This window comes from Onychomys torridus, chromosome 3, assembly GCF_903995425.1.
Source record: "Onychomys torridus chromosome 3, mOncTor1.1, whole genome shotgun sequence".
Taxonomy (NCBI): Eukaryota; Metazoa; Chordata; class Mammalia; order Rodentia; family Cricetidae; genus Onychomys; species Onychomys torridus.
In genome coordinates, this window is record NC_050445.1 from 23,789,175 (window position 1) to 23,816,217 (window position 27,043).

Sequence of the window (27,043 nt, forward strand, 5' to 3'; positions counted from 1 at the left end):
GTAGTCTGTGTCTTTCCACTCTGTGGTTCGAGGCCCTAAACAGGTAGAGTTCTGCCATACTTTCCCTTGGGTTCATGTAGAACTGGGTTCACCTTGGAAGAAGTCACCATGCAACTCTTTTCTCATATTTTGAACCATATACCTGTAGGTGAGGGGCACAATAAAGAAACCACTGCATGACCGCTCCATGATATGGTTAAGATTTTTATTGTAGATGTGAGAGAGAGAATAGCGAGAGGCATCTGGAAGAGTCCAGAGCAGAGAGAAAGAAGTAGAAAGGCATGGCAGGGCTGTCTGTGAGAGGGGGGAGGACAGCAGAGGACAGAGACTGGAGGGGGCACGGTGAGAAAAGCAAGGGCAGAGAACAGTGAGAACAGCCAGGTTATAAGAAGGGTGTGTAGCTGCGGGGAGGGAAGCTCGCGAGCTGGAAGGAGTTTAGGGCAGAGGAGGAGGTGAGGAGTGCAGAATGGACTGAGGGAAGGATGGACTTGCAAATGTGTAACAGGTACTTGTCATACTGAGGGAGCCTGGTGTATAAGGGAAATGACTCCTTTTGGCATATGGGAATGGGTTTCACAAGTTCCTGAGGGATGCTATCTTTCATCTAACTGCCAGAAATCATTGTATAGCCTAGGTTGAGCTCATTTCTGGATATTTGGATTGACTTTTGGAATTTGGGAAATTAGAGTTTCCTTTAGACCTGACAATAGTCAGCTTAAAACAAACAAGCAAACAAACGATTTGTTTTGTGCTGTGGAATAATCCTTTTGTACACTGTAAAAATGTGTCACTGGAATTGGTTTAATAAAATGCTGATTGGCCAGTAGCCAGGCAGGAAGTATAGGCAGGGCTGTCAGACTGGGATCACATCCTGGAAGGAAGAAGGGTGGAGTCAGAGGAGTTGCCAGCATATGTAGAGAGAGCAAGATGGGCATGTTGTACTGAGAAAAGATAACAAACCATACAGCAAAGCATAGATAAGAAATATGGGTTAATTTAAGTGTAAGAGTTAGCTAATAACAAGCCTGAGCTATTACAAGCATTTATAAGTAGTACTAAGTCTCTGTGTTGGTACTTTGGGAGCTGGTGGGTAGGACAGGAAAACTCTGCCTACAGTTTTGCATGTGGGTGTTTTGCCTGTATGTATGTCAATGCACCATGTGTGTACAGTGCCTTCGGAGGCCCAAAGAGGGTATAGGATTCTCCCTGGAACTAGAGTAACAGACAGTTGCTAGCTACCACATAGATACTGGGAATTGAACCCAGGTCCTCTGGAAGAGCAGCCAGTGCTCTTAACTGCTGAGCCATCTCTATACCCTTTTTAGCCGGCTTTTCAGGGTAAAGGTAAAGAGTTACAGCTTATATGTCTGATGGGAAGTTGTTTGCTTTCTATCTTTGCTTATGAAATGTGCCAAATATTTAAGGAAGAAATAATGTTGACTGTATCCCGAAAGATTTCTAGAAAATTGAAAATGAAAGAGAAGACTCTCCAACATTCTTTGAGAGCAGTATTTACTTTGATACCAAAGCAGACAGAGGCATTAGAAAAGAAAACTACAGGTCAGCATGGGAGGTTTATTACGAATGTAACTCTTAGATGAAGAAGTAAGACATTTAGGGCCAAGAAATAAAATAGTAAGAGAGGTTGGGAAGAAGTCCTGAGCTAACTTCAGTTGACTACAGAGTCTCTGTCAGTCATGGGTCTAGGAAGCAGATGAGATGCTCAAATGGTCTAACGAGGAAAGAATTTAGCCAGGGGATGTCTACACAAAGGTGTCAACAGTGAGAGGAGACTAGGGAGTGATGGGTTTGGGATGTGCTTCCATGGGGGAGGGCAGGGGAGTTCCTGGGACCTGGTTATGGGGAAGGGCTGCTCAAGAGGAGCTGTGGCCTTGAAGGGAGGAAGGTGGTCACTGCTTCGAGCTATAGTCTGGTAAGGAGGACACTGCAGGATAATGCTTCCAGCAGCCTTTCCTTCTGCCCTGTGAGGTCCTACCTGAGGCTAGCTGAAGCTGGGGATGGGACGTGGAGGGGGTGCGGTCTAAGATTGATACTTGCTCTAGGTCTTAAGAATGTGGGGGATGGTTTATCCAGAGAGACCCACTAAGCCTGAAATACTAGGCTTCCTTTCCCTAGAAGCCAGGACTCTGGAGCCTGGGAGAGTGCTCAGTCAAGTACGGGATTCTGCTCTTGTGGGTCCTGTCCTTGTTGGTGACATTGCCTCCCATGCCTCCCACCCCTTTTCTTCTCCTTCTCCTTCTCCTCCTACTCCTTCTCCTTCTCCTTCTCCTTCTCCTTCTCCTCCTTCTCCTTCTCCTTCTCCTTCTCCTTCTTCTTCTTTTTTGAGCTGAGGATCGAACCCAGGGCCTTGTGCTCTACCACTGAGCTAAATCCCCAACCCCCTCCTTTACTTCTTTAAGAATGAAGCCTTGTGCTCAGACTCCAGGATGGATCAATATTTGTTAAAGCTAAGTCATGTTTTCTGAAGGGGCTCATCTACCCACAACTCTCAGAAGGCCCATTCACCACAATCGGAGGAATTAACCTTGCTTCTGTAGTCAGCAGGCTAGCCCCCTTCTCTGCCATTTTTCCTTTTCTCTTGCAGTTAAGATGGGCAGTGAGAACCAGTTCTTGCATAAATGAAAGGCCACATATAGGAGTGATGATTGGGAGGATCGTCAGTGGAAAAAGGGCCAGGCTAGCGAGTGACAGGATTTCTAGTCACTTTATTTGGCCTTGTCACTTTACTTCTCTCTCACGCCAAGCAGCCAAGGATGGGAACTTTTCAACCCGAGTTAGAGTAGGTAACACACGTCAGAAGTAAAAGCAAGGGCTGAAGAGTGGGAAAAAGTCATTCACAGTTTATGAGCAAAGGGAGAGAATGAAGAGGTCTGGAGCCAGAGGAGGAGAAAGGGAAGCAGTGAGGATGCAGGGGTACGAGGGCAGAAGAGAGGGGGATCAGTCACTGGGGTCCAGTCAGTGAGGGCAGAAGAGGGGGATCAGTGTCCAGTCAGCGAGCCTCACTCAAATACTGCAGGCATTATCTAGCGAGTCAATTTTTTTTTTTTTTTAACTGGTGGTTCTTAAGTGGAGATATCTTGCAGAGTTTTTAAGAAAGCTTGCAAATGCTGAATGATTCAGAAGTCACAGAAAGCAGGTTTCTCTGGTTTTATTTGTCTGCAGGCTGTAGTGTTCAGGTTAGCTGGACAATGCATGTTTCTTGTTTAAAAAATCAAGCAGGAAAGATTTATTTGAAGTCCTACAGTTTCATAAAACTGAACTCCTAAGCAGCTCTTTTGTGTCTCTGTATCCTCAAAAAACCCAGTAAATTTACATCCTGGAGAAGAAAAATGACATTTCTTCCAGGCCTGTGTGGGGAGCAGAATGTACCCTGTGAGCGGAAAGGACACTGAGCTGAGGGCAGTTAAGACAATACAAAAGTTCCTATGCTCCCCCAACTTGCTCCAAAGTGGGATACAGATTGACAAGGACACAGGGGACCTGCCACTGAGTCAGGAGAGCACAGGCTATCCAGTGGCCCTTCATGGCCTAGAGATGACACCTGAGGGACCTGAATGCCCCGGAATAACACCTCACTTGTTTGTGGACCACTCATTTACCTCCCTCTCAACCTTGTTGCCTGAACTTTGGATTTTATCCTGTGATTCCTGCCTGCCCGCCTTGTTACTTGGGCCTTTCCAACTAAGACCCTGGGAGGGTGGAGAAACACCAATTTTTGACTATCTTTCATGCTGATTTGTTTATATGTTTCTCAATGTGGTACAGGGGCTATCAGAACTATTAAATGTTTATTTAGATGTATAAACACTGAGGCTCCATGCCTGCTGGAATGGCCCAGACTTTCTGGCACAAAGTGTTTTAGATGTTTTAAACACTATCCAGATTAAAAAAAAAATTCTAATGTTGAGAAACATTGATATAGATTTTAGTTTTCTTTCTTTCCTTTTTTACATACTCAAAAAAATTTATATATTTAATGTGTAAGAGTGTTTGCCTGCATGTATGTACATCATGTGCATGTCATGCCCGCAGAAGCCAGAAGAGGGCATCAGATCCCCTGGAACTGGAGTTACAGGCAGCTGTGAGCTGCTGTGTGGGGGTGCTGGGAACCAAACTGGGGTCCTCTGCAAGATCAGTCAGGATTCTCAATCACTGAGCTGTCTCTTCTGTCCCAACTTTAGGTTTCTAAAGTTGAAATAGGATTCACATGTCATGCAGTTTTGTTCTTTACTAATATGTGGCATATAAATGATACTTGGTAAACAGCTTCTAGAGAAAAGAGTTGAAGAAAAGCAAAAAGTGTCTAAACTCTGGGTTTCAAAGCCCCTTCTAGGCCTGCCCCTGCCCTCACAGAGTAACTCTTCCCTGTCTACCCATGACCTCTGTGGGGTAGTCACAGTAGGGTAGTTGCATGGGTGCTGGAGGTGTCTGATGATCAACTAGGCAGGCTGGACAGGGAGTCACCTGTCTCACTTGTGATTGGACTGCAGCTGTGCCACCATGCCTGGTTTTTTTTGTTTTTGTTTTTGTTTTTTTCATATGAGTGGAAGGAGCCAGACTCAGGCCCTCACTCTTACACAGCAAGCTCTTTACTGAGTAGGTTGTCTTCCTAGCCAAATGGGTGAGTTTTATTACTTAGTATTGGGAGTGGGGAGAGACAGTAGTAGATTAGTAAAGAGTGTGTGTATAATACTACTAATATGAAGTTGAAAACATGCAAAACTACTGTTGTTTAGAAATGTGTAAGAAGAGCTCCCATCAGGCCCAGAGCTCCCATCCGGACCAGAGACCCCCCCCAGCAGACCCTGCAATCTACACGCCCTGCCCCCACACCCATCCGCCGAGACCCCCCCCTCCTGAGAATTGGAGATCAGCCCCCAGCTCCCATCTGGCCCAGAGCTCCCATCTGGACCAGAGGTGAGTGTCTGGGGTCATACCCAGGGAGGCCTGGCCCTAGGTCCCATCCCTGGGCACCAGCCATTCTGAAGAAGAACCTCCAAACTCGGCCCCAGTTGCTGGCCAGGGGCAGGGCCCCTGCAGGAAGGTTCCCCTTCTCCAAGACCTCCCCCAGTGGACCCTGCTATCTACACGCCCTGCCCCACACACAACTGCCCAAGACCCCCACCACTTCCTGAGACTTAGAGACCACCCCACAGCTCCCATCTGGCTCAGAGAGCTCCCATCCAGCCCAGAGATCAAGAGAGAGCTCTCATTTGGACCAAGAGTAAAATCAGGAGACAGGGAATCTGCCAGCCCTGATTAGACCAAGAGTGGCTTTCTGAGAGGTAGAATCTGCCACCTCTCATTGGACCAAGAGAGGCTTCCTGAAACACCGAATCTGTCAGCTCTGACTGGACCAAGAGCCCTTATAAGACCAAGAACAAATCCATGAGGAGATGGGCAGACTTCAAGGCAGAAGTACATACAACAACATAAAGAACAATACAGCATCACCAGAAACTAGCCCTCCAACAGCAAGACTTGAACATCACAAAGAGGAAGAAGCAGAAGAAAGCAACCTTAAGAATAGCATCATGAAAATGCTAGAGGCTTTTAAAGAAAAAACCAAAAATGAAATTGAGGAAAAGATTAAAAAAAAAAAAAGTGGAGGAAATCAATAAAGAAAATGAGAAGTCAAACAAAAAATGGGAAGAACTCTATAAAAAACTAGAGGTAAAGACAAAGCAGAAGAAAACAATAAATCCCTTAAAGCAAACCATGAAAAAGCAATGAAACACGTGAGGGAAATAGTCCAAGACCTGAAAAGGGAAATAGAAACAATGAAGAAGACACAAACAGAGGGAATGCTGGAAATAGAAAATCTGAGTAAACGATCAGGAAACACAGATGCAAGCATAACCAACAGAATACAAGAGATGGAAGAGCAGATCTCTGGTGTAGAGGATACAATAGAGGAAATGGATTCATTAGTCAAAGAAAATACCAATGCCAAAAAAAAAAATTATAACTCAAAATGTCCAAGAAATCTGGGAGACCATGAAAAGACCAAACCTAAGAAAAATAGGGATAGAGGAAGGAGAACAATACCAATCAAAGGCACAGAAAATATATTTAACAAGATCATAGAAGAAAACTTTCCCAACTTAAAGAAGGAAATGCCTATGAAGATACAAGAAGCCTATAGAACACCAAACAGACTAGACCCCCCAAAAAAGTCCCCTCGCCACATAATAATTAAACTAAACATACAGAATAAAGGAAGAATATTAAGGGCAGCAAAGGAAAAAGGCCAAGTGACTTATAAAGGCAAACCCATCAGAATAACACCCAATTTCTCAATGGGTACTTTGAAAGTCAGAAGGACCTGGGCAGATGTAATGCAGACACTAAGGGACCATGAATGCCAGCCTAGATTAATATACCCAGCAAAACTTTCAATCATCATAGATGGAGTGAACAAGACCTTCCAAGACAAAACCAGATTTAAACAATACTTATCCACAAACCTAGCCCTACAGAAAGCACTAGAAGGAAAATTCCAACCTAAGGAAGTCAGATACACCCATGAAAACACAGGCAATAGATAACACCACAGCAGTAAACCCCAAAGCAAAGAAGTACACACACACTACCACCAAAAAAAAAAAAAAAAAAATAACAACAGGAATGAACAATCACTGGTCATTAATATCCCTTAATATCAATGGAATGAATTCATCTATAAAAAGACACAGGCTAACAGAATGGATACGAAAGCAGGACCCATCTTTCTGCTGCATACAAGAAACACACCTCAAATTCAAAGATAGACACTAGCTAAGAATAAAAGGCTGGGAAAAGTCTTTCTAATCAAATGGTCTTAAGAAGCAAGCGGGTGTAGTCATCCTAATAACCAACAAAATAGACTTCAAACCAAAATCAATCAGAAGAGATCAAGAAGGGCATTACATACTCATCACAGGAAAGATCCACCAAGAGGAAATTTCAATTCTAAACATTTATGCCCCAAACACAAGGGCACCCACATATGTGAAAGAAACATTACTAAAGCTTAAATCACATATAAAACGCCACACATTAATAGTGGGAGACTTCAACACCCCACTTTTACCACTGGACAGATCTGCCAAATTGAAACTTAACAGAGAAATGAGGGACTTAACTGATGTTATGACTCAAATGGACTTAATCGATATCTACAGAACATTCCATCCTAACAAAAAATAATATACCTTCTTCTCAGCACCCCATGGAATCTTCTCTAAAATCAACCACATACTTGGCCACAAAGCAAATCTCAACAGATACAAAACAACTGGAATAACCTCCTGTGTTCTATCAGACCACCATGGCTTAAAGTTAGATTTCAACAACAACAACAACAACAACAACAAAAACCTACAGAAATCCTACAATCTCATGGAAACTGAACAATGCTCAACTGAATCACCAATGGGTTAAGGAAGAAATAAAGAAATTAAAGACTTCCTAGAGATCAATGAAAATGAGTATACCACATACCCAAACTTATGGGACACTAGGAAAGTAGTGCTAAAAGGGAAATTCATAGCACTAAATGCCCACATAAAGAAGTTGGAGAAATCTCACACTAGTGACTTAACAGCACACCTGAAAGCTCTAGAACAAGAAGAAGTAAAGTCTCCCAGGAAGAATAGATGCCAGGAAATAATCAAATTGAGAGCTGAAATCAATAAAATAGAAACAAAGAGAACCATACAAAAAATTAATGAAACAAAGAGTTGGTTCTTTGAGAAAATCAACAAGATAGACAAGCCCATTGCCTAACTAACCAAAAGACACACAGAGAGAGCATCCAAATTAACAAAATCAGAAATGAAAAGGGGACATAACAACAGACAATGAGGAAATCCAGGGAGTCATCAGGTCATACTTCAAAAACTTCTACTCCACAAAACTGGAAAATCTAAAAGAAATGGATAATTTTCTGGATAGGTACCACATACTTAAGTTAAATCAAGACCAGATAAACTATTTAAATAGTCCAATAACTCCTAAGGAAATAGAATCAGTCATTAAAAGTTTCCCAACCAAAAAAAAGCCCAGGACCAGAAGGTTTCAGTGCAGAATTCTACCAGGTCTTCAAAGAAGAGTTAATACCAATACTCTTTTTCTTTTTTTTCTTTTCTTTTCTTTCTTTTTTTTTTTTTTTTTGAGACAGGGTTTCTCTGTGGCTGTGGAGCCTTTCCTGGACTAGCTCTGTAGACCAGGCTGGCCTTGAACTCAGAGATCCACCTGCCTCTGCCTCCTGAGTGCTGGGATTACAGGTTTGTGCCACCACCACCCAGCACCAATACTCTTTAAATTGTTCCACACGATAGAAACAGAAGGAACATTAACAAACTCCTTCTATGAGGCTACAATTACCCTGATTCCTAAGCCAAACAAAGATGCAACAAAGAAAGAGACTTACAGACCAATCTCCCTCATGAACACTGAAGAAAAAATACTCAATAAAATACTGGCAAACAGACTCGAAGAACACATCAAAACCATTATCTACCATGATCAAGTAGGCTTCATCCCAGGGATGCAAGGGTGGTTCAACATACATAAGTCTGTCAATGTAATACACCATATAAACAGAAAGAAAAAACCACACGATCATCTCACTAGATGCTTTGAAAAGGCATTTGAAAAAATCCAACACCCCTTTATGATAAAGGTCTTGGAGAGATCAGGAATACAGGGAACATACTTAAACATCATAAAGGCAATTTACAGCAAGCCAACCACTAACATCAAATTAAATGGAGAGAAACTCAAAGTGATTCCACTAAAATCAGGAACAAGGCAAGGCTGTCCACTCTCCCCATACTTATTCAATATAGTACTTGAAGTTCTAGCCAGAGAAATAAGACAACATAAGGAGATCAAGGGGATACAAATTGGAAAGGAAGATGTCAAGCTTTCGCTATTTGCAGATGATATGATAGTATACACAAGTGACCCCAAAATTTTGACAGCTTATAAACACCTTCAGCAACATAGCAGGATACAAGATTAACTAAAAAAAAAATCAGTAGCCCTCCTATATACAATTGACAAACAGGCTGAGAAGGAAATCAGAGATACATCACCCTTTACAATAGCTACAAATAATATAAAATACCTTGGGGTAACTCTAACTAGGCAAGTGAAGGACCTATATGACAAGAACTTTAAGTCTCTGAAAAAAGAAATTGAAGATGTCAGAAAATGGAAAGACCTCCCATGATCATGAATAGGCAGGATTAACATAGTAAAAATGGCAATCTTACCAAAAGCAATCTACAGATTTAATGCAATCCCCATCAAAATACCAACACAATTCTTCACAGACCTGGAAAGAACAATAGTCAACTTCATATGGAAAAACAAAAAACCCAGGATAGCCAAAAGAATCCTTTACAATAAAACCTGGAGGCATCACAATCCCTGACCTCAAGCTCTATTATAGAGCTATAGTAATAAAAACAGCTTGGTACTGACATAAAAACCAACATGTGGACCAATGGAATCAAATTGAAGACCCTGACATTAATCCACACACCTATGAACATACAATTTTTGACAAAGAAGCCAAAACTCTACAATGGAGAAAAGAAAGCATCTTCAACAAATGGTGCTGGCATAACTGGATGTCCACATGTAGAAGGCTGAAAATAGAACCATACCTGTCACCATGCACAAAACTTAAGTCTAAGTGGATCAAAGACCTCAACATAAATTCAGTTACTCTGAACCGGATAGAAGAGAAAGTAGGAAGTAGTCTTGAATGCATTGGCACTGGATAGCACTTCCTAAATATTACACCAGTAGCACAGACACTGAGAGAAACAGTCAATGGGACCTCTTAAAACTGAGAAGCTTTTGTAGAACAAAGGACATGGTCAACAAGACAAAGCGACAGCCTACAGAATGGTAAAAGGTCTTCACCAACCCCACATCTGACAGAGGGCTGGTATCCAGAATATATAAAGAACTCAAGAAATTAGACATCAAAATGCCCAACAATCCAATTAAGAAATGGGCTATAGAACTAAACAGAGAATTCGCTACAGAGGAAATTCAAATGGCTGAAGACATTTAAGGAATTGCTCAACATCCCTAATTATCCAGGAAATGCAAATCAAAATGACTCTGAGATACCACCTTACACCTGTCAGAATGGCTAAGATCAAAAACACAGAAGATAGCTTATGCTGGAGAGGATGTGGAGCAAGGGGAACTCTCCTCCACTGCTGGTGGGAATGCAAGCTTGTACAGCCACTTTGGAAATTAATATGGCGCTTCCTTAGAAAATTGGGAATCCATCTCCCCCAAGACCCAGCTGTAGCATTCTTGGGCATATACCCAAGGAATGCTCAATCATACCACAAAGGGCACTTGCTCAGCTATGCTCATATCAGCATTATTTGTAATAGCCAGAACCTGGAAACAACTCAGATGCCCTTCAACTGAAGAATGGATAAAGAAAATATGGTACATATACACAATGGAGTACTACTCAGCAGAGAAAAACAATGACATCATGAGGTTTGCAGGCAAATGGATAGATCTAGAAAAAATCATCCTGAGTGAGGTAACCCAGACTCAGAAGGACGAACATGGTATGTACTCACTCATAGTAGGATACTATATGTAAAACAAAGATGACTAGACTGCTACACAACTCCAGAGAGGCTACCTAGAAAACAGGACCCTAGGAAAGCCACAGGGATCACCCAATGACAGAGAAATGGATGAGATCTACATGAACAACCTGGACGACAGTGGGAGTAATGAAGGGAAAGAAAGCTTAGGGGAGCAGGAGATCTCAGCTGGATCAAGAACAGAAAGGGAGAACAAGGAATAACAGACCATGATAAATGATGACTATATGAGAACAGGAATAGCAGAGTGCTGGAGAGGTCCCCAGAAATCCACAATGATATATCCTCTGTAGACTGCTGGCAATGGTCGAGAGAAAGCCTGATCTGACCTAATCTGGTGATCAGATGGCCAAACACCCTAACAGTCATGCTGGAACTCTCATCCAATAACTGATGGAAGTAGATGCAGAGATCCTCAGCCAGGCTCCAGGTGGAGCTCTAGGAGTCTAATTGTCGAGAAAGAGGAGGGACTGTAAGAGTGTGAATTGAGACCAAGATTGGAAAAGCACACAGACAAATAGCCAAACAAATGGAAGCACATGAATTATGAACCAAAGGCTGTGGAGCCCCCAGCTGGATCAGGCCCTCTGGATAAGTGAGACAATTGAATAGCTTGAACTGTTTGGGAGGCACCAAGTCTGTGGGACCAGGACCTGTCCTTAGTGCATGAGCTGGCTGTTTGGAACCTGGGGCTTATACAGGGACACTTTGCTCAGTCTGGAAGGAGGGGACTGGACCTGCCTGTACTGAATCCACCAGGTTTAAATGAATCCCCAGGGGAGTCTTGGCCCTGGAGGACATGGGAATGGAGGGGAGGGGAAGGGGGACAGTGGGGGTGGGGGCGGGAGGGGGGAGGACCAGGGAACCCATGGCTGATGTGTAAAATTAAAACACAAATATAATAAATTTTTAAAAAGGAGAAAAAATCCAAACAAAGGGAAGAACTGGATGTGACCAGATGAACACTGAAGAGCTATTGAGAACTCGGTGCTTATTGCCATGTAGTTGGGACTTCTTGTTCCTCAGATTCCTGCATGCTCGGCCCTGGGGTGGACAGATGAGGAAGCTTCCCTGCCTCTTTAGTTGTCTCATGTGAACAGGTATGACCACAATGGAGGCTGCCCTTGCCATTCAGGTTCCTGAACCACAGTGGTCCACAGCTGTCATCCGTGTTTTGAATACGGGATGAGGGGGTCTTCAGCAGTCACGTGCTATCTCTTGACTGCCATGGTGGGTTATGCTTTGCTCCCTCAAGGTTTATGTGCTGGAATCTTGGACCCTAAAGCCTCTGAGGTAGGGCCTAGTGGATGATAGTAAGGTTCTGAGATCTCGTCCTCATAAGTGGATGCATGCAGGTCTTGCAGTGAGGGGTTTGAGTCTGGTAGAATAGGCTCATTCCTGGGACAGCGGGCTCTTCTAAAATGAGGGAGTCTTGCTCCTTCCCCTTCCCAGCTACCACTACTTCCGTCTCACCAGGTGCTCTCATCTGTAGGCGCTCTTGTCATTGTGATACCACCTTTCTTTTCCGTGTTTCCTGGTCAGTGAATCAGAGACTGAGCTGGAAAAGAAACACTCTGGTTTTAAGTTAACATTTTAAATAAAAATAACTTAAAATGTTTATTACAAAGGCAATGTATTTTCTATTTTTAAAAGGCCCAGAATGTTCTAGATTGGAGAACTCATATTGCCACCTAGAATCAAGGACTGAAGATTGATCTAAATGGCAGCGCAGGCTGCAGTCATTGATGTGAGTCATTCCAGCACATGCTTACCCACCTACCATTAAAGGTGGGGTTGGGCAGTGATAATCTCTTCTCATTTCTTTTAAACACAGATGGGTCATGAATCATCATTGGTATCTCTATATCAAAATTCTCATGCATAGGAGCTGTTTTCTTCTTTTTAGTCTTTGCAAGATAAGCAGGCTGCCCCTGACCCAGGGAGTGGATTAGAGTTTGTCTGAGCCAAGCTCTGGCCAGCAGGCAGATCTTGCCTTCTTGCTAACTGAAGACTAGATGTGGAATTACATGGTTCCAGGGGAAACACATACTGGAGACCAGAGACAAAAAGGACTCCAGGGGGAAGTATGGGCAGTTAGGTTGGCTGAGGGTGTGTCAAAGATCCAAGGTAAGCAATGAGTGGAAGATAGGGGTTTTAGTCGGAGGGAATGAGGAACCAGGCAGGACTTAGGGCAGGGCCTAGGGCCTACAAAAGAGAAGGATGACCAGAGGAGACCACTTACTGACTTATTTCCTAGTCTGGGAGCCATGTGTAAGGTGCTGCCTGGAGGGGAGCATCGAACAAGATAACATCTACTTTGGTGCATAAAAATAGACGATTTTGAGTATGTATGTGTTCACATGTATTGATGTGTGTGTGTGTGTGTGTGTGTTCACATGTTTGTGGGTGTGTATACATGTGTAGATGTAACAGGCTCTCAGACAGTTAGGACAACTGACATCATGATGAAAATTCCATTCAGACCTTGTAACCCAGCACATGGGGAGCACCCTCTGCCAAAACAAGAACCAAGACCTAATCCATCAAAGTCCGTAGTACATTCAGGAAAGTCCCTGAATGTGCTACCCTTGCTTCTTGGTTTCTGTTCTTCCTACTTGTGATTTTTCTGCTTAGAAGCTCACCCTGAGAAAGGCCCAGGGTGGCACTTGGGTCGTGAATACTCAGTGTAGTTGCTGGCCAGCTAATCAAGACTTTCTACTGGCTTGAACCCATGTCAGAGTGGTCTTGGGTGGATACCTCACAACACAGAGACCAGAGGTCAAACTTGGGTGTCATTCTGCAGGAGCCACACACTTGGTTTTAGAGACAACTTCTCACTGGGGTCTGTGGCTCTCTGATTGGGGTAGGTTGGCTGGCCAGTGAGCTCTAGGGATCCCCTGTCTCTGCCTTCCCGGAATTGGGTTCACAAGTGTATGCTACCAAATGTCTCTTTTTAGGTTAAGTGTTGGGAACAGAAGTCAGGTCCTCATGCTTGCTGGGCAAGCATTTTACCCAATGAGCTCTCTCTTCAGTTCCTCAAATATACTAATTTTTATGTTGGAAAATTCCACCTCAGCGTGACTCAGCTTGAGCACAAGCATACTGAGGAGGCTTCCTATAAGGACTCGTCTCTCAAAGGAGACTGCCAGTCTCTTTTGGGGCCCATTTCCATCTGTCCCCTCTGCTTTTAAATGTCCCCAAGCCCAGGGCTCTGGCATTTACTGGACAGTCAAAAACATGGTGAGCGAGGGACTAGATTCTCAAGAGACGCTGGTGCCTAAGATGACAGTTGGTCTGTTTTCAAATTCTTAACTTACCTTGTCTTCTGTGGCATGTGATAAACTAAATTTACCTCACTGCCCTGAGATGGACCCAAATATCACTGCTCTCCCACCCAGGCGAAGCTTGCTGGACACTATCAAGCAGGAGGGCCTTCCGTTCCCATTTAGATTCTGAATATTTCTGGGGATGCTCTTCTGGGCTGAGGTTTGGGAGAACCCCCGTGCATGCTGGAAAGTCAATTACCTTTCCTGGACGCTGACAAAGGAGAGCAACAACTCACTAGCAATCAGCAAAACCAAGTCATACAAATCCCCAGAGGCGGCAGCAGGATTCAGAACTGGGAAGGAGCCTTGCTGCAGACCACCAGATTGGCATGCCTACCAGTGAGGTCATAGCTAAGTATAAAATGCCTGGAGCAAACTGGAGGTGAGAGAGGGGCCAGACAGCAGAGTAATAAGCAGCTCCCCTCAGCTGGCTCATTATCCCCACCTGCTGTGGTCCATCCAGGATGAAATGCTATTGACTACAGGGTTTCAGGGGGGGATTGTCTCCTTTGCAATTCTGGTCACGTTGCTTGCAGCTCCTAGGAACTCAAATAAACAGAAGGACTGATATTGGTACTAAAAATGCAATTAAGGCATCCATTGTAAAGTAAAAATGAATTACCTCACCCTCACCATATGGCTACAACTGATTAACACCTAGAAGAAATCATCTAAAGCCTGTGAAGGCAGAATTACCATCTTAGATCATTTCGACAGACTCTCTGGGGGGAAGAAGGGGAAGGAAAGTGCCTGGGAGTTTACTAGATGTCCAAAAAAATCTCCTTCAGATTAGGTGAGAGAGACCATCAACATAAGCACAGGGGTGGCTGAGTTGGGCGATTGTCTGCATTGGTTTTTCTCGTAATTATAAGGAGTTAACAGTCTCCCCCAAGACTGGCAATTTCAGCCATTCTTGGGAATGGACTTAGCCCGTCCATTGAAAAATCTTTTTTCCGTAAGTTATTTATTCTTTGGCTGAAGATCATTTTGTGTGACCTACTCCCTTAGGGCTAGTTAAAATGGTAGGGGTCTAAGACTTTCTGGGCTGGGCCAAACAGGTTATCAGTAGAAAGATGCAGACCCAAGGGGAAACAGGTGCTGTTAAAGCTGCCTTCCTGACGCACACCCATGGGGAGCCATGGGATCCCTAGGGCTGTTTCTGACATTTGATTAGCGTGTGTGTCCTGGGGCCGTGTACAGAAGCATACAGAAGTGAATTGGGGTCACCTGCCCCCTCAGAATCCTATAGACGACTTTATCTGTATTGGGCTGTGGAAAGTTTAATGAGTTCTCAAGGCCACCCTGGATTCTTCCCTTGTTTTCCCTGTAACAGCTTCTATGTTGGATGGGATGATGGCTACTTGCTAATGGGAGAAGTAGCCACTTCAGGTGGGAAGCTTGAACCTGCAGCCCTTTGCTTCTGCCTTTTTTTTTTTTTTTTTTTTTTTTTTTTTAAAGAATGGCTGAACTCCAGAGCCTCACTTCTTTAGCTGCTTCTCAGGAAGACTTAGACGTTAAGTTGGGGATGCCCTGCTGTCTGGGTCAAGACTGGATGAGAATAAAATAGAATTCCCAGGGTGGACATTCAGTTCTAGGCAAGGAAGGCTGGATTGGGCTGAGGAGCCAGCTGGCCACCCCGAGGGCCAACAGTAAGCCGTGTGTAAGGTCAACTGTAGGTTTTGTAACTCAAGCTGGATTCAGAGAGCATACACAGCTGTTGTCAGTATGGGGACCCAGAATCTCTCATGGCAGAGCTGAGAGAGGGGCTGCTTCGTGGATGGCCCCTGAGGGGAACATGACATGCCTGCCTCTGGAAGAGAAGACTCTGGATTGCTCTTCTGAGTTCCTGATTCTGAACTCAGGGATCTTCTACCCCTTACTCCCTGGACAATTGCTATAAGGTTGTCCTAATTGATGTGACACGTGGTCTCATCAGTGAGGACCCCATCTGGGGACAGTATTTATTAGTCTCAAACTTGTTTCAGCCACGGAGCCGTATTAGAGGACCTATCTTGAAATTTATGAACAAAGAGAGGGGGTCCCCCTACTCTGTCATTTAAAGTGCCTGGCAGTGACAGTTTTGTGTTCGACAGATGGCCGTACTTTGAGTGTGATGAGACCCTCAGCAGGCCACTGCCTCTATCGGCAAAATGTAAATATCTAAAGAATGAGGAAGGGCAGAGTGAAAGCACACTTTTAATCCCGAGTTAATCAGAGTGTAGTTGTCCTGGGTCAGACAGAGCAGTAAATGGTTTTATTTATGGAACATGTTTGGGGTCTCCTAGGTCCTTTAGCGACAGAATGCATGGGGCTGAGGGGGTGGGGGCAGGGTGGAAACCTCGCAGCCGCTACCAGGAAGTGATGTGCTCCTTGTGCACAAGAGATGGAAGTGAGGGCCAGAGACCTGACTGCCATGAGAGGGACTGAGAAGGGGGAACGCTGGGAGAGAGAAGCCCCACTTCCGGTTGTCGGTTCTTAGTACTGAAGCCCGTCGTCAGCTGCTGGGGTTGCCTGGTGTCCAAAATCCATATAAGCACAGTGCTGAGGACTCCCCAGATAGCTACTTCTGCAAACCTGAACCTTTATGGAAGGAGCAGGACCACAGGATGAGTGCCTGGTCATGGTGAGAAGGGTCTGAATTTGAAGATGCTGATCCATTTGAGATCAGCTGTGCTTCAAACATTTACACAGACAAAGTCAGAGTAATGTAACAGCTATTTAAAAAAATCAAATAAGAATCAAGACATGCTTAGAAACAACTTCTAGTTTTTCTCACTTGAAACAATTTTGCTATCAATTATACATGCTTCCGACCTTTCCCTTGTGCTAAAAGTGTTTGTGCCTGTTCTGATAGACTTAAAAGCTCTGGGGAATAACTTCAGAGGCAAGCTTTTGGAGGTCCCCAAGATGTGAATACCTGACCAAGAAACACCCAGATCCACAGGCAGAGCTGTAAGAGACCTTTGGCCCTTTCCTCTGTGTGACTGGCGCTGGGCAGATGGCGTTAGTGCACACGGCCCGGCAGCATTAAGGCTAAAGCTCTGTGGGATTAGGTGGCCGGTAGCAGCCCAGCCTGTTCTGGACTCCAGCCCTGCAAGCCTCCCAGTGCCGATGACAGCTGCCTTCAGGCTTTCAGGGTGGGGTCCTCCAAGGGACAGCTGGGCACCTGTTGTTCTCCATCCTTCTCTTACCCATCCCCATCTTCAGAGGGCCTTGTCCTCCCCGCTCCTGTATGTCTATTCTGGCTAAGAGACCATTATGCTGACTACAAATTTTCTGTTTCTACCCTCCACACTACATCTAGAGCAGCAGCACCCCTGCCTAGAACATTTGTATTGTAATTAAAAATTGATATCTAGGGTTCCTTGAACTCTTTGGTATTCAGCGCTTCAAATAAATAATCTCTGAACCACTTCATCTGGACTGTTCAGCCGTTAATTTGATTTTAGAGGGATGTGGTTTCTTTCTTTCTTTTTTTTTTTTTTCAAGTAGCTGCTAATGAATGGAGAAGTTTCTAAGAGTACATGAGGGGCGTCATCTGCATCTAAAGAGGGATGAGACTTGGCTCAGCTAAGCCCCGTATGGCCCAAGATGCTGGTGCCCCATGATGGTGTTATTTCAGATGGACTGAGCCAGATGTGGGGAAATCTAATACATGCGGACTTACTGTGTTTTCACATGAATGGCTGTTGGAACTGTGTGGCTGACCACACTGTTGGCAGGGACTGACTTTTTCCCAAAGGGAGTAGATATTCCCACCATCTCTAATTCTGGAAAGATGTTCAGGGAATTAGTTCCTGACTTGAAAGAGAGCTCTGAGAAAATGCCATGTCTCTGGTCTCATGGGGGAGCAGACACTCAGGAGCAGGGCCTTGCTGTGAAGACAGTCATGCCTAGAACTAGTTTGAAAAGATTTCTGTGTATGATTCTTTTCTCCTCAGTGGCAGCAGACACCTGTTGTTTGTTTGTTTGCTTGTTTTGCTGTCCTGATATTTAGGTGTCCTTTTTGCACCTGTAATTTTTGTCTAGGCTGTAGATTCCCCACACAGTACATCCAGACTGTCCAGTTCAGAAAGAGAGATGCTCTGTCCATGATGTCACAGACCTGGCTAATGAGCATAGATATATTCCTCCCATAACGAGTTTTTATGGCCTAGCATATCACCCCATCTGGGCCAGTAAGATGGTCTGAGGACTTACTAAGTGGGAAAGAGTCATCCTTAGCTTGAACACACCCAGGGCGGCTGCTGGGAAGGGTGACCACTTGGAGAGTAAAGTACACAGAGATCTACAGAATAAAAAAAAAGGAGGTTTGAATCCCTAGGATATTCTTGACAACAGCAACAACATATCACACACACACACACCACACACACACACACACACACACGCACACACACACACACATACACACACACACACACACACACCCTTATGGGCTCAATGAATTTTGATGGTGGTTTCTGTCATTTGCTCCTAAAGGTATCTTGTGAAGTTAAAAATCATGCCTCAACTATGTGGTGTGGAATCTAGGAAAGCGCTATGCTCTTGTTTGGTGAAAAGTGTGAGGACAGCCACAGCTTCAGGAGCTGACCTTCACCCCACAGGAAGTAATCTTCAGAGCAGGAAGTAGGTATCAGCAGGTTACTGGTGACAGCAACAACCTTGCAGATATGGCACATGCTACTGTTCTTGATAGGTTCCCATGTATGTCCAGGAAAGACACACAGTAAAGAGTTCTATACGTTAGAATAATTCGGTTACTATTAATGTTTATTTTCCTATTCATATCAGCAGTTTTCATAATAGCCAAAAAGATGGAAACAACCCAAATGTCAATTAACAGATGACTACATAAACAAAATATCATCCGTATATACAGTAGGATATTATACAACTTAAAAATGGAGGCTGGGGTGGAGAGATGGCTCAATGGTTAAGCACATGTATTTCTCATCCAGAGGACCTGAGTTTGATTCCTAGAGCCAAAATCAGGCAGCTCACAACTCCAGCTGCAGGGGATCCAATTCCTCCGGCTTCCTGGGACACCAGCACATACATGGAATATACCCACACAGACACACACAGTTAGGAATAAAATAAACTTAAAAACATAAAATGAATGAAGGCTGTTCTGATACATGCCACAGTGAATGAACCTTAAGGATATATGATAAATGAAATTAGGTAACTACAAAAATAAAATTCTGTATGACTCTGCTTATATGAGGTATGTAAAAGTGTCGAATTTATAGAAGCAGGAAGCAGAATGGTGGCTTGTAGGGTCTCGGGGGAAGGATAAATGAGTTATTGAATGGGTATGGAGATTCAATTCTGCAAGATAAAAAAGTGTCAATGTTCCGATTGCTGTGACCTGTCATCTCATGAGTGAGAGTTCACACTGAGATTCCCTTAATGGAGTTTTCCCGAGATGGTATCTTTACCACTCAGGACTACCTCACCCAGATGGGCTCTGCTGAGCTTGGACTCTAGTTGCAGGGCCCCTTGTTTCATAGCCTGGATTTACTGCAGAACCCTCTTTTGCTCCAGAATCCATCCAAATGTGACTGCCCTCCACAAGCAGAGACCTTCTGGCTTTTAGAGTAAAAATCAGTGAACCCCGTGTCCCCGTAGATGCTGAAGGATGGCCTGGTGGTATTGGCTGCAGAAGGAAAAGACTCCTATGCTCATCAATCATTTTTGTAACCATAACAAGTCATGATTTCTAATGTTGTGCCTTAGATTTCCTTAGATGCTTCAGTCGTCACTAAAAGTCTGAGAATATTAAGAGGAAGTTTGAGATTACAAGCAGCACCTTATCTATATTAACATGTCTAAAAAGTGTGACAATTTTTTTCAGCACCTCTCTGCTTAGGAAAGGAAAACATTTTCCCAGGAGAATGATGAATGTGAGCAGCTTTGGGTAATCGATTGAAAACACAGGACTAGGAACTGGGGAGATGGTTCAGCAGTTAAGAGAGCTTACTGCTCTTGCAGAGGACCAGGATCCAATTTCCAGCACCCACATGGTGGCTCAAAACTGCTTCAACTCTAGTTCTAGAGGACCCAATACCCCCTTCTGATCTCCATGGGCTCTTGCATGCACATGCTACACATACATACACTCATATGCATGCACATATATGCATAAAAATAAAGTAAAAATTCTAAAATATACAGTACTAAAACTCCAGACAACACACCAGGAATGTTGTCATTTATTTGCTACATCATCAGGTGTCCTAGTTTAATTTTAACGATGCCACCGCAGTGGACTGGGTCTTCCCACATCCATTAACACAAACAAGATGATCCCCCACCGACATGCTCACAGACCAACCTGATCTAGACAATCCTTGATTGAGACTCCCCCCAAGTAATTCTAGATTGTGGTAAATCAGCAATTAAAACTAACCACCACAATGGATTTTTTTTTTTTCCATTTCATGTTTGTGAGCAGGGCTTTAAGCAAGCACACAAGCTTTAGTTTCTTGAAACTCAAGTCCTTTCTCCAGTGACCTATTTATTAAAATAATGACAGTTTAAGTCCTTGGCTTTTTACTTCAGCTTGTTGATAAAAGCTTGTGTAAACTTGTGATCAGAGTAGCAGTCAGGGGCTGGAAGCTATCAAATGTCCTCAGAGTTAAGTGAGCCCAGGAGGAGTCTGTGATCCGATGGAAATGGTTCATCCAAGACTTGAGTATGAGTACAAGGAACTAATACAGAAGGTGGCAAAGAACCATGTCCCTTACCACTCTTGTTCTCCCTTCAAGTTCATACCCGTGGTCCTGGGGGTGGGGGGGCAGCACATGACCATCCCATAGAGGAGTTCAGCCCAACTTATGAAAGATTATCTTAACATCTTGAGGCAAGCCAACAATGAATTCTTATTGCAATGTAACTTAGAAATGGTCCTGCCATTAGCTATTGGGGATCACACCTCTTGCCATCATGGAGCTACTGCTGCCTGTAGAGCAGAGGGTCCTAGGTAAAGATGTAGGCTCTTTAGCAGTAGCTAAGATAGTCAGGCTTGTCAGGACTCTGGAGGAAGTGGCTTGCAAAGAGGTCTGGGCACAAGGCGTGTGCGTGGGTCTTGGGGAGCCAGCCGAAGTGTGAGGCTTTGTATCCTGTGTCGAGATTCAAGCACTCTAAAGGAGACTCTAAGAACTGAGCAGATAATATGACTCCTCTTACAAGAGTCACATGCCTGACTTGCCATGCCATTGTTTGTGCAGTGGACAGCTGAGTGAGATGGCTGTGGTGGGCAGGAGTGACAGAGGCCAAATGACTTCCATTTCTCCCATAAGGCTAATCAATGAGAAGCGCTGTCAGCAGAGAGACTGGTGCTGGCTTTCCAGGCAGTCACATGGTGGCAAGTTGATTATATGAGATAAACTCTCCACCTTGGAAATACATGGCAGTGATTCCTGTAGGGCACGTCTAGTGTGTCTTTCATGCACGGGTCCTGCCACCACTATCCAAGGGCTCACACAAAGCCCACTTAGGGTAAGAGATCTTTCAAAAGGTGCCTCCAATCCAGAGGCCCACTTTAAAGCTAAACATGTGCCTAAGAAGACACAGATCAGCATCGCCCTGTTTTGTGAAGGTCCCTTCCCCAGTCATTGAACCCGGGTCCCTCTGTGGTCCTGCCCACCTCAAATCTTTGAGGTATTTATTTTCCTTACTTCTCTTCCCTGGTTAGAGGTGGCATTTCCTCTTCTCACAGCTTCTCAAAGTCATTGCTGAATTGCGTTAATAAGATAGTCAACATACATCTTCAGTAAACCCATTCATGAGCAAGGACTGGTTTCTGACTGTAAGAACATTAGAATGTCCTCTTAAAGACATAACGTGGCCCCAGTATCACCCTGTATTTAACAGTCATTCTGTGTGTGTGTGTGTGTGTGTGTGTGTGTGTGTGTGTGTGTGTACTGTCCGTGAGAAGTAGCACACACGATATACAGAAGTCTGGGAACAAAGGTGAGGGAGGCCTTTGTCTCTTCTTAGTTTCTGTCTTCCAGGTTGGTGAGGGTCCCATGGAGGCTACTTTAATTATGGTAAAGGACAAAGTTCCCTGATCGGGTCATTTTGGTGTCTTCCTGTAAAATGGTCAGCAGGCTGCGGTGATACTGCTGACTATTGAGAGAAGTATTCACAGACTGACCCGCACATCTTTTAGTGCTCTGATTTTTTAACCGTGAATAGGCCATTACAGCAACTATCATTTGATAAGGGCTTGGAAGCTAGGGGTACAGGCACCTCAGAGATGACTGGCTGGCTGGGTCCCTCCCTCCCTGCTGCCCCTTCCCCCCACATCAGACAAGTAATGTCTAGGATGAAGGAAATTTAGAATGGAGTAGAGTAGCCTGAAAATCAATGACAGCCCAAGGACTAGGCAGCAGGAACGGGTTGCTTAATTTTCATCTCGGATCTTTGTGCTGTTTTGGGGCCCAAGGATTTCCTGTGTTGTGTTCTTTCCCAAGACCCAAAATGTGTCCTTTTGTTGGAGGACTGCCCCCAGGTGGTCACAACTGGAAGTGCTTGGGAATTTTCTTTTCTTTTTTTTAGGCCAGCTGGTGGCCAGCTGGAAGATTACTGGGGCATTAATTCTCCCAGCTTCGCCCCCCTGCTGATAATTTGGGTGATTCTAAAACATGACCTACATTGTTTTTAGAACCCCATTGTAGGAATGAGTCAAAGTCACTGGAAGTGGGAGTTTGATGTCTGGTTCTTATTAAGCTTCTTCCTGATTTGATGAGCCTCTGTTTAGTCAACATTTTCTTCCCTAATGAATTCTGGTTTCCAAGTGAGCTGTGGATCCAACATAAGACAAGGTATCTGAAATGTGACAAGCAGACGAATTGCCTTCATAATTAGAGTTTAAATGTCTGAGGGAATTGAATTAATTTTCTAAGTAATGGTCAATGTTGAAAGATGGTTTGATCAGACAACAGATTATTGGAAAATTAATGAGGGAAATTAAGTAGTTGTTTTTATATAAAATTATATATACTAAAAACAAAAGTAGTTTTTATATAAAATTTGTTGGGTTTTCAAATTGAGTAGAAGGGTTCATTAGACTTCTAACATAACTTTAATACATTTGACTTGATGAAAACAAAAATATATTTTTAGAAATTCCTTTCCAGACTAGTTTTTTTTTGGTGGCAGTGGAAGTTCATTAGACTTTGAAGAAAGTAAATATTGAATGAACTAACTCAAGGCATACCTGTGTGTTTATAAATTCCTGTAGCTATATTCCTCATTGTGAATGTGAGTTATCAAGATACATTCAGTAAGATATGTAAAATACTCAAGTCAATATCAAAATGTCAAGCCTGCACAAAAAATTAGAGACGCTCATAAATTATCCCCGAATCTCATTTGCCAAACTAGACAACTAATTACAGTTACGCTCATCAATGCATATAAAATAGGCAGTTCAACATAAAAATAAATCTATAAAAAGGCACATCAATAATCATAAATGCAAGATATCATTGAGCCCCATCCTGCTAATCATTTGAGGTAACTCCAATTTGGAACCCTGAAGGTGCACCTTGAAACTCCAAGGTGGGACAAAGGCAGCCAAATGTATTTCCAGTCGTGTTTCCTTTTCTCAGGCTGCATGCATCCAGTCTTAGCAAAGAAATGCAGACAGAGTTCCAAAAATGAAATGTGGCAGTCTTTAAAAATATTCTACTAACAAGTGATAGAAGACGATTTTTTTTTTCTGTATTCCCTTAAACTGTACACTATAGAGCCTTAAGAGACACAATGTTGGTAAGAATTTAGGGCTTAAATACTTACCTTTGGAAACTCACTTTTAATGTGTGATTATGATGACAGGCAGAGTGAGCTTATTTACCAGCTTTCTGATTTTTATAATGAAGCAGGTGCTGGATGGCAGCAGGCTTCCATGCCCACTTTCTCTGGAGGAGGCAAAGGCAAATGAATCGTAGGGGAGAAACATTCTGATCCACTTGATGATTTTACACTATTGAATGGTTTTTGAAAAGCCTCACAATAATTTAAATGTTAAAGTTTGTTCCTCAGAACATGAGTTTTGAAGTAAGGTTTGCAAACAGTTTAACCCGTACCCCCCACTCAGAATTGTACTGTCTGAATAGTATCTTTAAAATTCTTTTTTTTTTTTTTTTCTTTTGAGACAGTCTCACTGTGTAGCTCTGGCTGTCCTGGAGCTCACTGCATAGACCATGCTGGCCCCAAACTCATAGAGATCCACCTGCCTCTGCCACCTGAGTGCTGGGATTAAAGGTGTGTACTACAACTGGTCCCATGATGTTTTTAAATACACACATTTATGTATACTTTCTGAAATATTTTCACCACTCTCCTCTCCCCTCCCCTTCCATCCCCTTTTCTCCCTCCCATATTCTCCCTTCTCCTCTCTGCCTACCCTTCACTCTTTCTCTTATGTTTTGAATATCAGATGTCCACCACAGGTGCATGTGCTCGATTAGCTGATCCTAGCTGGTGGCAGGGTTTGTGGGGGCATCATAGGGCTTGGCTAATGGAGGCAGGTCACTGGGGAAGGGGAGGGGGTGGCTTTGAGGATTATAGCCTGGTCCTGCTCCAGACTTACTGGCATCCCTGGTCCTGCTCCAGACTTGCTGGCATCCCTGTGGTGCTGGTTTCTCACAAATGCAGACTGCAAGACTCAAAGGACCTTTGAGGTTTGCAGCAAAGCTCCAGAAGAAGGCCAGTGAGGATGTGTGGCAGTGAGAAACCATGAAGGTGAAGGCTAAATTGCAGGAGAAATCCTGGGGATTTAGATATGCCAGCAACATGGGGAATGTGCTGCTGAAAGCATCAGGTACTGGGCTGAGTCACCTCCAGACACAAGCCTTATCTACTGCCAGAGGCAGTAACTTGGGGGTGGGGCTACTCAGACCCATTGGAGCCAACATGATGGCAAGCTCCAGATGCTGGACATGTGACTACAGGATTTAGTGTTTACCTGCTGGGTTTCAGTCTTACTTTGGTCTGTCTGGTTTGTGCCAGTGTGTATGAGAAGTGCATAACTTGCTTTTGGGTTTCCAGGGGTCTATAACTGACAGTTTTCCTGGAATCTCAGAAAAGACTGAGGACTTTTCAATAGTGTTGGAAAAATTGAGACTGCAGGAAGATTCAATACTGGATTGAATGCACTTTTTATTACTAATAGCCATAAGTTGATGGGGTAGAGAGAGAAAGGCTATAATTTAGGTGTGAATTGTCCCCATATCTATAAATATGTGAGTGTTTATTAGTTTTATTTATTCTTTGAAAATTTCATACATGTAAACAATGTATTTTGATCCCCACCCCCACTCCCACCAATGTGTTTGAGCTCTTGGTCCTCATGGTGACAATGTTTTTGATGCTGTGGAATGTTTAAGAGGTGAGGCATGGTAGGGAGAAAGAAATCAGTTCCTGGGGGAAGGTCTTAAGTATTAAGGTCCAGACCTTCTCTGGTCTTGTTTCCTCCAAAAGGGAGGAGAGAAACTAAGAGTCAGGAAGCAAATGAAACTTGCTAGGTTCAGGAAACTCCTGAAACTTAAAAGACTCATAAGGTCTTATTATATAAACAACAGCTGGAAAGAGAGACTCTGTTTACCTTCTTGACACCTACAAGGCATGCTGGGAGCTCCAGGACTGCAGCCTTCCTAAGTCATTACTCATGCTGGGGTGGACTTTTATGTGATTCACCTGCCTCTGAGTCATCCATGCTGGAAGCAACCCTTCACTCATACTCCTGTAAATAACCAATAAACTCATTGGTTCATGAGGTTGGATCATGGTATGATTGCTACTCCATTCTCTCATGGTCCCCTGGGGTGTGTAGCTGTTTGTTCTTGTTTCCTAGGGAAAGTCACTCAGTAGAAATCATGCCGAGGGCTCCTGCAGTCATGGACTTAGCTCCTTTAGCTACTCCAGCTGCCAAGCCTTTTCTGTCATAAAGGTCTATATTCCTCTGAACTGTGAGCCAAAATAAGTCCTTTCTCCCTTAAGTTGCCTCTGTCAGGTGCCTTGGTCACAGTGATAAAAATGTAACTAATATACTGAGTTGGCTGTTCTTTGGCTCACTGCAACCAGGTTCTGAGTGCTCACAAGTCATTTGGTCTTAATGCTGCTTTCTGAGATGTGTTTTATTTTGCAGAATATTATATCTATTCAAGTTCTGCTTTCAGCATAGATCAATGGTCTAGCATAGTTTTGGTTACTCTCACTAAAAAGAAGAAGTGCTCCAAATTACACCTGAGTGGGTGGGTGGGTGGGGAAAAAAAACAAAGGAAAATTTATTTTATCCAAAATGACCAGGAAAATTTCTGACTAGTGTGTAGGATCAAGACATGAAACAACAAGAATCAAATGTCAGCTGGAACCCGTTTATCAGTAAGTACCTGGAGGGAAACTGCAGAGTTTTTGAATTATGTCAGGATGAACAATAGGGGGTCATTCAAGTCCATGCCGGAGGAAGGTCAGGAGCACAGAGTCTGTTTGTGGCTTCTTCGTCTCTGGAAGAGCAGAAACCCAGGCACTGGAAGCTGCCAAGCTGTCTCATTGTCTTCCCGAAGCATCCTACCCTGGAATTCTCTGTGACATTTGGAACCGCTCATTTCACAGCAAACCAGGCAGAGAACAGTGTTCACACAGAGCACATGAACGTGTTGGTGTTGCATTTAGGGGGAAAAAAAATGTTTGCTAAAGTCACGATGTATTGTCATGCTTCTTTTCACAGAGCATTGGAATAGAAAAGTCTCAGACAAATAATGTCTAGCCACTTGGTATACGGGATCTGTTTGTGCTATAGTTATTTGCTGTACTAGGTTATTTATTGGTTATCTGAATTCAAATTAAACTGGAAACCCTACTTTAATGCCTTCTTTCCAGGTACCAGCAAGCTTTCACTATGTTACTGTTAGAAAATCTGCTTATTTGTTATTATAGAATCTTTAAATAGATCCAGAAGGGAAACTCTACATTCAGAATGTGCAGAGGAGGAGGACACAACTTTTCAAAGTCATTTTAGAACACTTTTTAACTAGTCCCAGATTA